Here is a 14,207-nt window from a genome sequence, read left to right on the forward strand (position 1 = left end):
ACTGGGACATTTTAAATGTTATAATTAGTGAATGCTAAAAGTACAGCTATTCAATTTGCTACTTGTTTTATAAATTCAATTAGATTCATAATGAACATTGTTTAGTCATAGCCCCTTATGGATATTGGTGCTATTTTTGTTTTGTTTACTGCCCAGAATCTGAAACCTTTCCTGCATTTGGGGGAAAAAATACCTATGTTGAGAGTCCTGGTAGAAGCAATAGACCAATTCTCACTACAGAGGCTGAAAATATCAGATTCTCGTATTTCTAATCCTATGATTAACATGTATGCACCTCATCTAGGAAGAGATATTTCTCTTCTGCCCAGCCAATCAGGCAGAGCTACCAGGATTCTCAGTCCAAAGCTAAGAGTCCAAGACTCTAGGGGAAACTATTCCAGATAGAAGCATATCTGAAGATCTGTAAGAATGCCTGGTGGGTCTGAATGTATTAAGGAGAGATTTAGACTATTGGTTGAGAGTTTAGGGTCAAACTGATAATAAGTTCATAGAGACATAAGCAAATGAAGAAAATAAGCTATAATTAATCCCAAGGAAAACAAAGAGTTGTAGTAAAGGAAAAATAATCATAGTATCATATTTGGATGAACCATCAACAATATTTATGTTCATGATAATACAAACACACAAAATACCGTAAACTTAACAATGTGATTTTATTAGAAAGATAGAGGACTGGAAATACATACTACTATCAATATTGATTCAAGCCCCTGTGTCTTTATCAGGACCCACTGTTTTCCTCTGTAGCACTGGCCCACAGGGAACCAAACAATCGTCCATTACTTTACTTCTATGAGAAAATATATTCCAAATCTTAATCAAGAAACTTACAAATGAACTTTTAGAACAGACACCATTATCCTACCAAAATAAAGACACCCCTTTAAAGAATGCTACATTAGCAGTAGAGAGATGAAACCTAGGCTCAGAAATATATGCTTTGGGTTTGAAGATTCTTTCTTTTAACATGTTTTAGTAAGGTGGTTTCTTTTTTATTTCTTCCTTTTTTTCACTTTTTTGTAAACTTTAAATTTGTGTCTTAAGTGTGTAATCAATAGTCTTGTATCTGTGACAGTTAGAACAGGGTTCATCTAGAGATAATAGAAAATCCAAAATAAGAGAGGCACAAACAAAATAGAATTGTATATTTCTCCAAAAATAAGATTTAAAGGTAGGCAAGCCAGGGCTTGTAGTGTCATGGATCCCTGTTCTTTCTATATTATTTCTCTGCCTACTACAGCCATGGTTTTTTCCACATGGGCCAAGACTGCTTTAAGATAACAGATAAGTGAGCCTGGGTGGCTCAGCCGGTTAAGGGTCTGACTTCGGGTCAGGTCATGATCTTGTGGTTCATAGGTTCCATCCCTGCAGTCAGGTTCTGTGCTGACAGCTTGGAGCCTGGAGCCTGTTTTGGACTCTGTGTCTCCCCCTCTCTCTGCCCCTCTCTAGCTCTCTCTCTCTTAAAAATAAATAACCATTAAAAAAAAAAGATAGCAGATAATGTGCTTGTTTCAACCAGCAGGAAGGGAGAAGGGCAAAGGTGGCTATGCCTTTTACTTTGAGATCACAGTACTACCTCCATGCTTCCATCCCATCGAACTGGAATTAATCACAAGGCCACCCTACTGGAAGGGAGGCTACAAAGTATGGTCTTTACTGTAGGCAGCCATATTTTCAGCGGGAAATCATAGGTTCTATAACAAAAGTAGCAGAGAAGAATGGACCAACTAGTAATCTCTGGCCCAATATCTTTTGCATAATAATTTTTCCACTTCAATTTTCAAAACTAAATGGTATGTTTCTGAATTCCATATTACAGTCTGTGACTTTTTTGTTGATTCTTATACTAATTCTGCACTGATTTACTTACAACAAATTTAAAGTATACTTTAGATATGCAGCAGGGTAAATCTTCCTTCATCGTTCCTTTTTCAAACTTTTCTTAGTAGTTTTGTGCATTTTCCATTACAGATAAATTTCTAGGCCAAAACAAACAAGAAAAAAATCTGTTTGAAATTTTGAATTCACATCAATTGTAGAATATTTAGGGAAAACAGACATCTTTACAATTCACAGTGTTGTTATAATGACATGATTATCTATTTGTTTAGGTCTTTTTGTGTTCCTTAGTTAAGTTGTAAGGTTATGATTATTTTTCAAATGTGCAATTTTAAATTCAATTTTTTTCTCTGCTTCCATTTATTTTATAATGTCATTTTTCCATAAGTTCATTCACTTTTTCATTCATAAGTTAATTCATTTTTTTCCAAAATCACTTAATTCCAGTATGTTCTAAAAGGGATCTCTAAGGTAAGGTACTATTTTTCACAGCTGACAACATGCATACATGTTTTATGAAATAAAATTTGATAATGCCAAAGTCATTTGAAAATTCAGTAAATTACTAAGTAAATATCTGTTCTGTTCTTATTTTTAATTAATAATAACTGGAAATGTGCAAGCTGAATCACAGAATGACTAATCATGTTTCTGAAGCCTGCTTAAATAAATGGCAACTCATTTAAAGTCCAAAATAATGGCTGAGTCACACACAACTCATGCAACAGAGTCCACTAGTCAAAGAATGCCTTGTAGAGAAATATTACTAATATTCACAGACAGTTAACTCTGTCTGTGAATGAGAAAATAAGGTAAAAGACTAAGTCTCTCTCTAGCTCTTGAAAGTTTTCTTAAATTTCAACAGAAAAACATGTTTAGGTAGGCATTTGAAGAATATAGTCTAACTTAAATACCACAACTCTGGAGTCAATGACCTTGAAAACTAGTTGCCACAAAAGAACAGACTATCAGCCTGAACTGCCAAAGATGTGGAAATTTTCATTAAACATTCACAATGAAGATCTATGAGTTCGTTTCTTCTTAAGTTTATTTTTATTTATTTTGAGAGAGAGGAAGCAGGGGAGGGACAGAGAGAGAGGGAGACAGAATTCCAAGCAGGCTCCATGCTGTCAACGCAGAGCTTGATGTTAAGCCCAAACTCATGAACTGTGAGATCATGACCTGTGCAAGAAGTCAAGTGTCTGACACTTAACCAATTGAGCCACTCAGGCATCCCAGATCTATGAATTCTTGACCCCCTCTGGTTCCCAATTTGATTTAAAGACTCAACAAGCATTAGGCAACATAAAATCTCTCCAAGGTACTACCAGGTGTTGTAGAGAGACAAACATGATATAAGTCCAGATCTGGCCTGGAAGAGTTTGCCATTCAGTAGGAGCAATTATTCCTAACAATTTTTACTTTCCCTAACCCAAGATGGAGAGCTAACTACATTAGAGATATAAACTTTAAAAAAATAAAATAAAGCAAAGGCATTCAAAAGAGAAGAGGTTAATGCAAACCTCTTTGGAGGAGTTAACGCTGGAATGTAGCCTTGAAACAACATTTAAGATTTGTAAAGATGAGGGCAAGGAAAAGAGGGAAGAAGTCAAAGTACTGAGCTTGCTGTATGCAGGACACACAGGGTGAATTCTCCATTTAATGATGCGTGAAGGAAAGTAGAGGGAAACAGGTGACACAGATCTTGATTTTTAGTGACCTTACTTACCAGGAGAGACCTTCAAAGTGTTGGTTGTTTTATTATCAATTTAAGCAAGATATTAAATTTAATCAGAACCATGCTTTAGAAAGATTCATTGAGGGTCCTACTTTGTAATGTGAATTTATGGGAGCATTAAGTCAGGGACTGGAGACTAGAAGCCAAATTAGAAAATGCTTGTAGGTACACAGATGACAAGCATGGTGAGTAAAATTCTAAAAAGACCCCCAAAATGCCCAGCCCTTTTGTATGTGCATACCTTCTCTCAGTTATTCAGTCAAACATTAATCGAGGTGTTGCTGTGAAGGGATTTGGGGATGAAATTAAGGTCCCAAAATAGCTGACCTTACAAGACAAAGAAATCATCCAGGAGTGCCTGACCTAATCATGGGTCCCTTCAATATATGTGTGTCTAGAAGTCAGAGACAGGGAGGTTAGAAAGAGCCAAAGCATGAGAAGGGCTCAACAAGGGAAAATGTTTCCATTACTGACTTTGAAGATGGAGAAGGCTCTTTAGGGCAATGAAGGTCTGTGACCTCTGGGAGCTAAAATTGGTCCTTGGTCAACAGCTAGCAAGGATATGGGGACTTCAGTCAACGAAAGGGACTGAATTCTGTCCACGTTCTGAAAAACTTTGGAAGTGGATCATTCCCTAGAGTCTCCACACAAAAGCTCAGCCTGGCCAATACCTTGCTTTCAGCCTTAAGATACCTTCAGACCAAAATTCGCTCACCTCATGCCAATACGTCTGACCTACAGAGTAGTGATATCGTATATTTTTGTTATTGTAAGCCTCTAAGTTTGTGGTAATTTGCTAGCAGCAATAGAAATAGTACAAGTAATGAAATGTAGTACTTTATACCATTTTAAAGGATTTGCTATTTACTAAAGCAAATATTCAGCACATACTGAAGGAAAGCAGCATTTGGGGACTTGCTTGCCCAGGTCAGCTTCACAGGATAAGAATACATTTCAGTAGATTTCAGTTAATAGAGATTTGTCCGAAGATTTGGAGGTGAATGGCATGATTTTTGAAAATACTTGAAAAGTAATCATTCAATAAGCAAAAGTTGAAAAAGAGTTGAGTAACTACCATGCAAATTAATTAAACCTACTCAAAAGAAATAATAAGTGAAATAATAAGTGAACAAGTATTAAGAGAATTGGAATTGTAGTTATTTGGGCCATGCAGTATTCAACAAGTATTGTGATTTCTTCCAGTCTTACTTTCTTTATCTGTAATACGGAAACAATTACTGTACTAATTATTTCACAGTATTGTTACTAGGACCAAATTTACTAAATTATACAAAAAAACTTATATACTGTAAAACAGCTCACAGATTTTAATTATGATTGTTACTAGGTCTAGAATAGTTATTTGTCGTAAGCCATAGATTCTCTCAGTGCATTTAAATTAACCTGAAATAGGGTTGAGAAGATTTTAAAATTTTCACTTAATTTCTAGTTTGAATCAACATTGTACTTAAAATAGTGCTACATGCACCTCATGGAACTACAAAGTAAACACTGGTTAGTAGAATAATTGGTTATTTTATCCTAATAAAAAGAATTGACGATTACTGACATCTAAATATATTTACCTGGGGGAAAATAGCAGATATTTGCCTTGTAAATATCTGGAATTTGAATCTTAAAACTAACACCAATCCACTAATCTTAGCTCCTTTGAATTTGATTGGAGACTAATGTATTTTAAAATGGTGTTTCAGGAGAACCTGGATGGCTCAGTTAGGCATCTGACTTTGGCTCAGATCATGATCTCACATTTCATGGGTTCCAGCCCACATCAAGCTCTGTGCTGACAGTTCTTTGCCTGGAGCCTGCTTCGGATTCTGTGTCTCCCTCTCTGCCCCTGACCTGCTCACACTCTGTCTCAAATATAAATAAACATTTAAAATTTAAAAAAATAATAACAAATAGATAAATAAAATGGGGTTTCAATTATACATACTATATATCTCTTCAAACCTAAAAATTATTTCAACACATTGGGGGAGATTTGAGGAAAATTAGGCCACTTCCTCCGGATTTCCTAGTATATCGGTGGAAGAATTTCTTGTGATAATTTTGTAGAGTACTTAAGAATAAGTGATTAAATAAATCATTTTAAAAGAAGAAGGATTTGAGATAAATATGGTCTTTGCAGAGAGAGAAGTGCAGTTAGAGGGAAGAGTATGGTTATATAAAGTGAATTATACTAGTATATTTCCAGGCAAACAGTAGGTGGCAACATCGCCACAGTCTTGGAAATGACTGTATAACACCGAGATAAAATAGGCTAATGATTCATGAAATATGGGACTTTCCAAAACTCATGTATTAAGAGGGATGTTTATGCATGAACATATTCTTTGTTTTTATTCTTGCTATTTTAGAATATCATGCTGCTGCCTTATCAGAAGGACTTCACTGAGATCATTAATCTTAATGTTTTCTTTGTGAGGCATATTAGATTGTTCATCTAAATAAAGGGATAGAATTTTTTTTTTCCTCCCATGAGTTGGCCAGAGGTGATGGAATTAGATAAGAGGGAGGATTAATGGAAGCATGGATATTTTATTTTATGTTTAAAAAAAAAAAGCCATAGCGTCACCTCAATAACTAGAGTGTGTGGCAAGTTGCTGCAGGAGGCACGTCTAGTGGTCAAGGGAAGGTGGAAGCTGCATTGAGTTTCCTTTTCTCTTTACTCTCTTGGTAACACTGAAGGTTGTAGACCTGTGACCCCATGTGCCATTCTCACTGACGAGTTTCCAAACCTCAGAAGCCATTTTAGGAGATAAATGGCGGAAGTTACTGTGGGCTTTGAGGCCTGGGGTTATTTTTACTTTCCAGAACGATGAGATTTGTTACTGAATGTTTTCCTGGTGGACAATCAGAGCGCAGCCCTTGAAGGCGAGCAGAGGCGCTGCTTTACATTAGCAGAGGTCAGTAACAGCAAAGGGGAAGGAAATGGAGCAATCCTGCCAGAACGTGCTGTCACTTTCTTTGAGTTGCACAACAGGCAAGAGGCTGACAACACACAGGATATCCTAATCCTAAGTACCCAAGAGAGTCTCCTGGGCAGGCGGTGTCTCCATCTTGGCCACAGCGCCTTCCTAGACATTCTCAGAGATGTTTAAGACTCTCCCTACCAGAGAATTAGTTCCTACCAGAGCACTTTTTTAGGGAGCCATAACAGAATATGAAGCAAAATTTTCCTCTATACTCCTCTACAGTTATTGACATTTTTTCCGACCTCTCCAATCCTGGACTTGGATTTATCTTTAGATAAGAAAGACTAAATAGTAGCAATGAAAAGAATAGGAAAAAATGAAATGTTTTATCCCTACATTTGGCAAGTATTTACTGAGTGCCAGGGACTGTTCTAAGTGTTTGGGGTACATAATAAACAAAATACACCATGCCTCTTTCCTCATGGAACTTGGAATCTGCCAGGGGCAGACAGAAGCAAAACAAATAAATGGAGCATGTCAAGTGGTAGATTCATTTCCTAGAGCTGCTACAACAAAGTGCTACAAGTAAGATGAGTTAAAACAGCAGAAATTTATTGTCTCACAGTTCTGGAGGCTAGAAATCTAAAATCAAGTTATCTGTACGGCCATATCTCTCTGAAACCTGTAGGGACACTTCTTTGCCCTTCCCTAGCTTCTGGTGGTTGTCCAGTGATCCTCGGCATTCCTTGGCTTGCAGATACATCACTTCCATCCTCTGTCTTCATACGGTATTCTCCTCACGTCTCTTCACGTACTCTTCCTCCCACACATGTCTATGTCTATGCCCAAATTTCCCCTCTTTATAAAGGACCAGTCATATTGGACTAAGAGCCACCCTAATAAACCTCATTTTAACTTAGCTACATGTATAAAGACCCTATATACAAACGTCACAGTCTGAGGTGCTGGAAGCTGGTGCCTCAACACACACCCCCCTTTTGGTGGGGATACAATTCAACTCATAACCTACACAATGACAAAAATGAAACAGAACAACGGAAATTGAAAGGGGCAAAGATGGAGGAGAGGCATGTTTAGAGAAGGTGGTCACAGAAAGTGACATTTGAATAAAATGAGATTTGAACAAAGAAGTGAGAGATTGGAGCATGCAGATGCTGAAAGAAGAAATATCTGCTCCTTAAAATAAGAAATTTAAGGGACAATTGTCTACATTCTTTAAAAGATTTTCATGATTATAAAAGAAAGGTCTATAAATATTACAACCACAAATCATTCTTTTTAACCCTAAACAAGTTGATGATTTTCAGTTAACTTATTCTTTTTTTTTTTTTTTAAATGTTTTATTTATTTCTAGGAGAGAGAGAGAGAGACAGCGTGAACAGGGGAGGGTCAGAGAGAGAGGGAGTCACAGACTGAAACAGGCCCCAGGCTCTGAGCTGGCAGTCAGCACAGAGCCCGACGCGGGGCTCAAACCCACGAACCGCGAGATCATGACCTAAGCGAAAGTCGGACGCTTAACCGACTAAGCCACTCAGGCGCCCCCAGTTAACTTATTCTTAACAAGAATAGAGGGGATACTGGTTGACTGTAAAGTTAAATTGTTATTCTTTAAACAAATACTTATTTTGCCCCAAATATTAATATTGCACACTTCTAGTGCCTGGGGACAAAGCAGTAAACAAAATTGTTCAACTCTTTGCCTTCAATAAATTTACATTTCAACAAAAGGGAAACTGAATTTGACATTTCACACTCCCTCCCCCACTGGTTTGGAATTTGAAGAAAACTGCCCTGTAGGAATAAAGTGCATCTTTGCAGAAATTAAGAGTTGTAAGATCTCCTAAGAACCCATAAAAGTTATCCAGTCCAAGTATTCATCTCATAGTGAATCTTCTATAAGATTCTCCTTAACTTAGGCACTACCATGTGTGTCAACACCTTTAACAACAATCATTCACCATACCTCCAGCTTCACCATCTGCTAGAATTTCTCTGGCCCTTGTTCCCTCTACTCCAACAATACCATATTGCTGCTTCTCCTGGAAAACACCAGGTTCTGCACTTGTGTTCTCCAGATACATTCTTGGCTGGCTGCTTCAGTTCCTTCAAATATTTATTAAAATGTCACCTGCTCAGTAAGCCTTTCCTGCTTGACCCATTGAAAAATAACCCCCCGCCATGCTGCCCACGTCACTGTTTTTATTCCCTTTCTTTGCATTATTTTTCTCCAAATCTCATATCATCATCTCTTTTTTTAACTCATTTATTTTGTTTATGGTCTGCTTCCTACTATGGAATGTAAAATTCATAAAGGCAAAAATTTGTATGTTTTATTTACTGCAGTGTCCTCTAGAGTGAGAAGCATGCCTTGCACAGATTAACTGAAAAATGAATGTTTGTTTGAAGAATGATCATTTAAACTTGCAATTAGCAGCCCCTCTATTTGTGCTGAGGGAGAGTTGACAGCTATCAACTTGTCCCAGGTGGGCCACATCTGAATTAACATTGAGCACTATCCTTAATTATAGTTGTGGGAAATTCAAAGACATTCCTTCGATTTAGTGTTGCTCATATTTGTCTTCATAAAAGGAAAGGATGTGTCTGTAAGTCTCAATAAGAAAGGGAAGCTCAGTTCAATTACGTTATTTTATAATGAACTAATTCATACACAGATAAAACTTGGAGAGGTTGACCCAGGGAGTTCCTACAGTAATTCCACCAAACATCCAGCATGATCTGTAGGTGGAATAAGTCGTGTGTCTTGCACCCATATGTGCTGCTTCTTAAAATCTAAGTAGAGGTCCATTATGATTAGTAAGTACATATGGGAGAAACAATTTGGCGTTAGCTTGGTCACATTCATATGTAGATATAATTGTATGGCATATGAGGTAGAAATGATGCTAGGTGACTTGAAATTTATTCTTATAATGAAAAGACTCCTATAGTAAAAAAAAAATGTAGTCCACATCAGGCTGCTTAGGGTTATAAGTAGAGCACTGATTCTTGGCCCTACTTGCAAGCTAGAATCACCTGGGAAGATCTGCAAGCATGGATGCCCAATCCTCCCCGCAAGAGGTTTTGTTTTAAATAGTGAAGGGTAGGGCCAAGTATTACCTTAAGCCTCCAAAGTGATTCTAATGTGCAGGGAGGTAAAGAGTCAATACAGTAAAGAACTATCCTCTGGAAAATGACCAAGGAAATTGTTAGGCTTGTATACAGAGTTTACAGAATTCTTCCCAGAAACACACTTATATTAATAGGAATAGGGTCTTTAAAAAAGTTCAAGAAAAAGAGACAAAAGCCACATTTCTCTTTGAGATATTTACAACATGGAGATTTATAGGCAGTATCATTTATGATAGTGGAAATGCAATTATTTCAGTTTATGATAAAGAAATTTGAACTATTTATGACATCCCCCTCAAGTAAGAAATCACATTGCAAAGTTGGAGCAAACTGCTGTGGGTGCCCTAAGGTAGATCCCAGAAGAGAGTAACAACAAGGTGTACATGCATGGTCTCCCAGGCACAGGCATAGAAGTCAAACCAACCTGTCATTTAGCAGGTGTGAACATTCAGAGTTTAACTCCTTTATCTATCAAATAAAGATAACAAAACCTACCACAGAAAGACTCGTGAACAGGGCCATGTGACTGATAGAGTCTCCCAGGGTCCCACACTCAAATGGGCCTTTTGTTTGCAGTTTTATTGCTTTGTGGTCACTGTCTTGAAATTTTTAATAATTTTATCTTTGATTTTGACTTTGGTAAGCTAAGTCTTCTGGGTCAACGGAGTAGGCACTAGAGGCTTGGAGCCTGGGGTCACATAGGGCCCTACCTACCCATCTCTCCAGGAAGAGTTCTCAAGGATGCTCTCCTCACCCACAAGCAAACATTGTGGCCTCCCACCCGCACCTGGGCCTGGGCATGGCTTGGGGTCAGATGTAAATGTCCTGCTTGCCAAGTCACAGGGCAGGGCCCTGGGCTCCTCTGAGGGTCTACACTTGCCCTGCAAGTAACTCCATGCCAGGGGGAGCAAGTTTCCAAATAGCTATGACAGGTAGAGAAAGAAACCTTTGAAAAGAATAAAAAGCATTTTTCTTGCTTTTTGAATAAGAAACCTATATTTCCATTTTGCAGTGGGCCCCGCAAATAATATAGCTGCCCCTACTTGTGAGACATAGATTTTTATCACACATAATTTTTGTGCATGCATCAGAAAGAAAACATCAGACAAATAGATTGGCTCTGTCAGAGTGGAAAGCCTAGCAAACTTCTCATTGTTCATTGTCTTCATCCTTGTCAATGTGTTGTTCCCTTTCAATGATGGGAGTTTACTATTGGTGGGCACATCTCTAAGATTTTTCTAAGAACTTAGAGGATAAACTAGAACATATTTTGGATGCTTTTCTTCTAATAATTTCTATTTTCTAGATGTGTTGCAATAGGACTAAGGTGGGTCCCTACCACAGCAATTAAACTCATAGGACCTCATCATGCAAGAACTGAACATCTCTAAATCACTGAACCACAAGATTTGCTTTGTAAATCAATGAAAATGACATTTTCCTCTAGGGAGACTTACATCCAGAATAATAATAAGTTTCTACTCGGCAAATGATTTGAGACTTTGAGCTACCTTAACTTCTTTTTAGAAATAGGACATAAATAAAAAATCAATATAATCTCCTTTAGAGCCATCTGGTGTTGATTTTTCTACTGTACCTCCTGAGAACCCAAAGGAGCCAAAAAGAGAAGGAAGTAACTTTTTCTGTTCACTGCAGCTGCCAAAGTAGTCACTAACTTTTTTTCTACATTCACCTGTAAATGAGAACCAGCACCCAAAACAATACATGTTTTATGAATCTAAAGACATATTAGCCAAATGTGGAATGATTTGGATTGGTCTGAGCCAATGTTAATGACACTTGGTCTTTTTAAGTCCCTATAATTGGGCAATGTAATTTCTCATGTGGTAGTGGTAGGAGGAAAGTAGAGGCCCTGAGAGTAGTGTGATTAAAGTACTGCTTATTCCCAGTTCATTTTTTACACCACCAAACACACTTTCCCTTTAGCCTTTCCTTTGGTGAATAAATACAGCATTCCCAAATCTCTTCACTTTTCAGGATGAAGCCCTTTAATCTATGCTTATGGGCACTGATGTCCACAGAATCTTCCCCACCTGCATCTTCCTTGAGTTGTTGACTTCAGGAATTATGTGTATATAACTCATATAGATTACTAGGCAATTTTGTGACTGGAAGTTTCTGGTTATGCTATTACTCCTGTTACATTTATCATGCAAAAGAAATACGGCAAATAAGAGTCCTCTGTTAATGTCTCATTTCATCTTGAGAACCAAATGAGGTGAAAACTGTATCCTTATTTTGCCCAGAGGTTAAGTGAGTTCCCTAAAGTCACACATTAAATATAAATCACACTGATAAGATTAGAACCCAAGCAGTCCAGATCCCATGTTCTCTCCCCACAATGTATGATTCCTTCGTCCATAGATCCTACTTTATACCAGTTTATCTTGCCCATATTCTCTTGCTGCTTTCTAATTGTGCTTGAATTTTCTGTATATAGTCTCTCTGACCACTCATATACTCCTCAAAGGCAGGGAAGAAGCTTTCTCTTTCTGTTTTATGTACCCAAAGGGCTTATTACTAAAGGCAGACCACAGACCATTTCTGAAGAGACACCCTTGGGGCTCTCAGCAGAGAGCAATGCAAATAACAATTGCCCAAGAGTACTATCTGAAACCAAAGAAACATCAAAAATATTCCCCTTCCTCACTTCTCTTAATCAATACTTTCTATTTATTCAGGCCCAAGCTTATGAAGGGTGAAGATTGTCTTGACGAAGAGCAAGCCCTCTGGCTACTAATGCTGACATCTAGAAAAATCACAATGCTTGGATTCAATATTCTGCACTATAACTCCCTAATAGACTCAGCAAATGGCAATGGATACGTGCAGCCTTTTCTGAGCTTCTAAAAAACATTCGTCCATCGCATTTCTCTTTAATTTCTTTTCTAATTATCTGACTGCCTTTTGCTTGAGCCCAGCAGAATTGTAAATATGAGAAAGGAAAATTAGCAAGTAGGCTTAACATGAAGAGGAAAGTTGGAGATTTGTATTGTATTTGTATCAAGTCATCTACTTTCAGCGTTTGAATCAGTTTGCTAGCTGGAATAAGATTTCTGGGTGAATAACTTTCATTAAAACATACAGGGTGCATGTTAATAATAGTATATATTCACAAGTGGCCACTATTTTTAGTGGCATCACTCAGCAAAAGGAAGTGGTGTTCCTGGGTTGCCAAACCCATAAGAAAACAGAAACAAAAGAAAAACATACTATGTGGGGTCTTCGTTCAGCTTTTTCTAATCAGGAATAGACTGTTCCCATTTCAAGAAATTACTTGGAGTGCAAAGGCTACTTCAAAAAGAAGGAGATGCATATGCACTCATCCTCTTTGACATTATAGCAATCAAATTTTAGATTAATTTTACTCTTACATAGAAGCTAGATACTGCTAAGGGAACAGCCTATCTTCATCTGGCTTATAGTAAACATTTGCCACTTGGTATTCAGGAGCCAGGTGGATTTTTTAAATCTTTGGCAATAGACACTAGCAGATCTCTGATAAACTGTGGCAAGTCAACCAGGAGAGAGCAGCGTCAGGACGGGTGCAATCGTCCCAGCAATGGAGCAGGCAGTAGGGTAAAGATGGATAACTATCATCAGCATGCCCTGAAGGCAAACGTTCAGCAGCCTTACAGTTGCTGCCTTGCTGCCTCCCTCTCTGCTTTTTGCCCTAGCTCTCCAAGCTCAGTCTAGGTATGTTGGTTCCTTCAATCATTCATTCAACAAATATTTATTGAGAACTTACCATGTGGCTGGTACTATTCTTACTGTTAAGAATATAATAATGGTCAAGAAATATATGGTTAGGTATGGAACATAAGAATAACTAAGCAATGGGCAGCTGTGTGGCCTAGTCAGTAAGCATCTGACTTTGGCTCAGGTCATGATCTTATGGTTCCTGTGTTTGAGTCTCACAGCAGGCGAGCTTGAGCCCCATTTCATATGGGTGTGAGCCCCGCTTCAGGTAAAACACGAGCCCTGCTTCTGGTGAGCCCCACTTCTCTCTCTCTCTTTCTCCCTCTCTCTTTCACTCTCTCTACCCCTGATAGGATTCTCTCTCTCTCTCTCTGACCCTTGCTCACCTTGCTCACTTGAGCCCTCTCTCTCTGAAAAAAAAAAAAAAGAGTAAGCAAGGAATTATTTCATGGTGTGATAACCAGAAGGGAAATTCAAGTTGCTTACAGAAAGGGCATCTAATGCAAACTTAAAAGATTAAAAAATGTTTCCTGTAGGAGGTTATGTCCTGATTGAGAAAAAGAGGATGAAAAGGTAGACAAATGAGAATGAACTGGAAAATCAACCTAGGAAAGGAACACCATGTCCAAAAAAGGATCAGAGGTAGGCACAGTCAAGGAACGTGAAGTTCAGTCTGGCTGCAGCTGCATGTATAAGGAAGATAGCAAAAAAATGAAATGAGAAGGGTAGGCAAGGTCTATGTATCAGTCAGAGTTATCCACGTTGCACTCAAGTAACAAGTAAATACCAAAATATCA

At 38.0% G+C, this 14,207-nt stretch overlaps 1 protein-coding gene across 2 annotated transcripts in view; it reads right to left on the reverse strand.

The window, feature by feature from the left end:
• The window catches only part of LGSN (lengsin, lens protein with glutamine synthetase domain), a 187,258-nt gene that overhangs the window by 43,418 nt on the left and 129,633 nt on the right, over positions 1-14,207 (reverse strand). For both annotated transcript variants that reach the window (XM_077769106.1, XM_077769105.1), the window contains exon 4: positions 1,895-2,003. The gene's annotated coding sequence lies outside the window, so the exon portion shown is untranslated. The remainder of the gene's footprint in view (positions 1-1,894; positions 2,004-14,207) is intronic.

Source organism: Crocuta crocuta, unplaced genomic scaffold (genome assembly GCF_008692635.1).
Source record: "Crocuta crocuta isolate KB4526 unplaced genomic scaffold, BGI_CrCroc_1.0 scaffold205, whole genome shotgun sequence".
Lineage (NCBI taxonomy): Eukaryota > Metazoa > Chordata > Mammalia > Carnivora > Hyaenidae > Crocuta > Crocuta crocuta.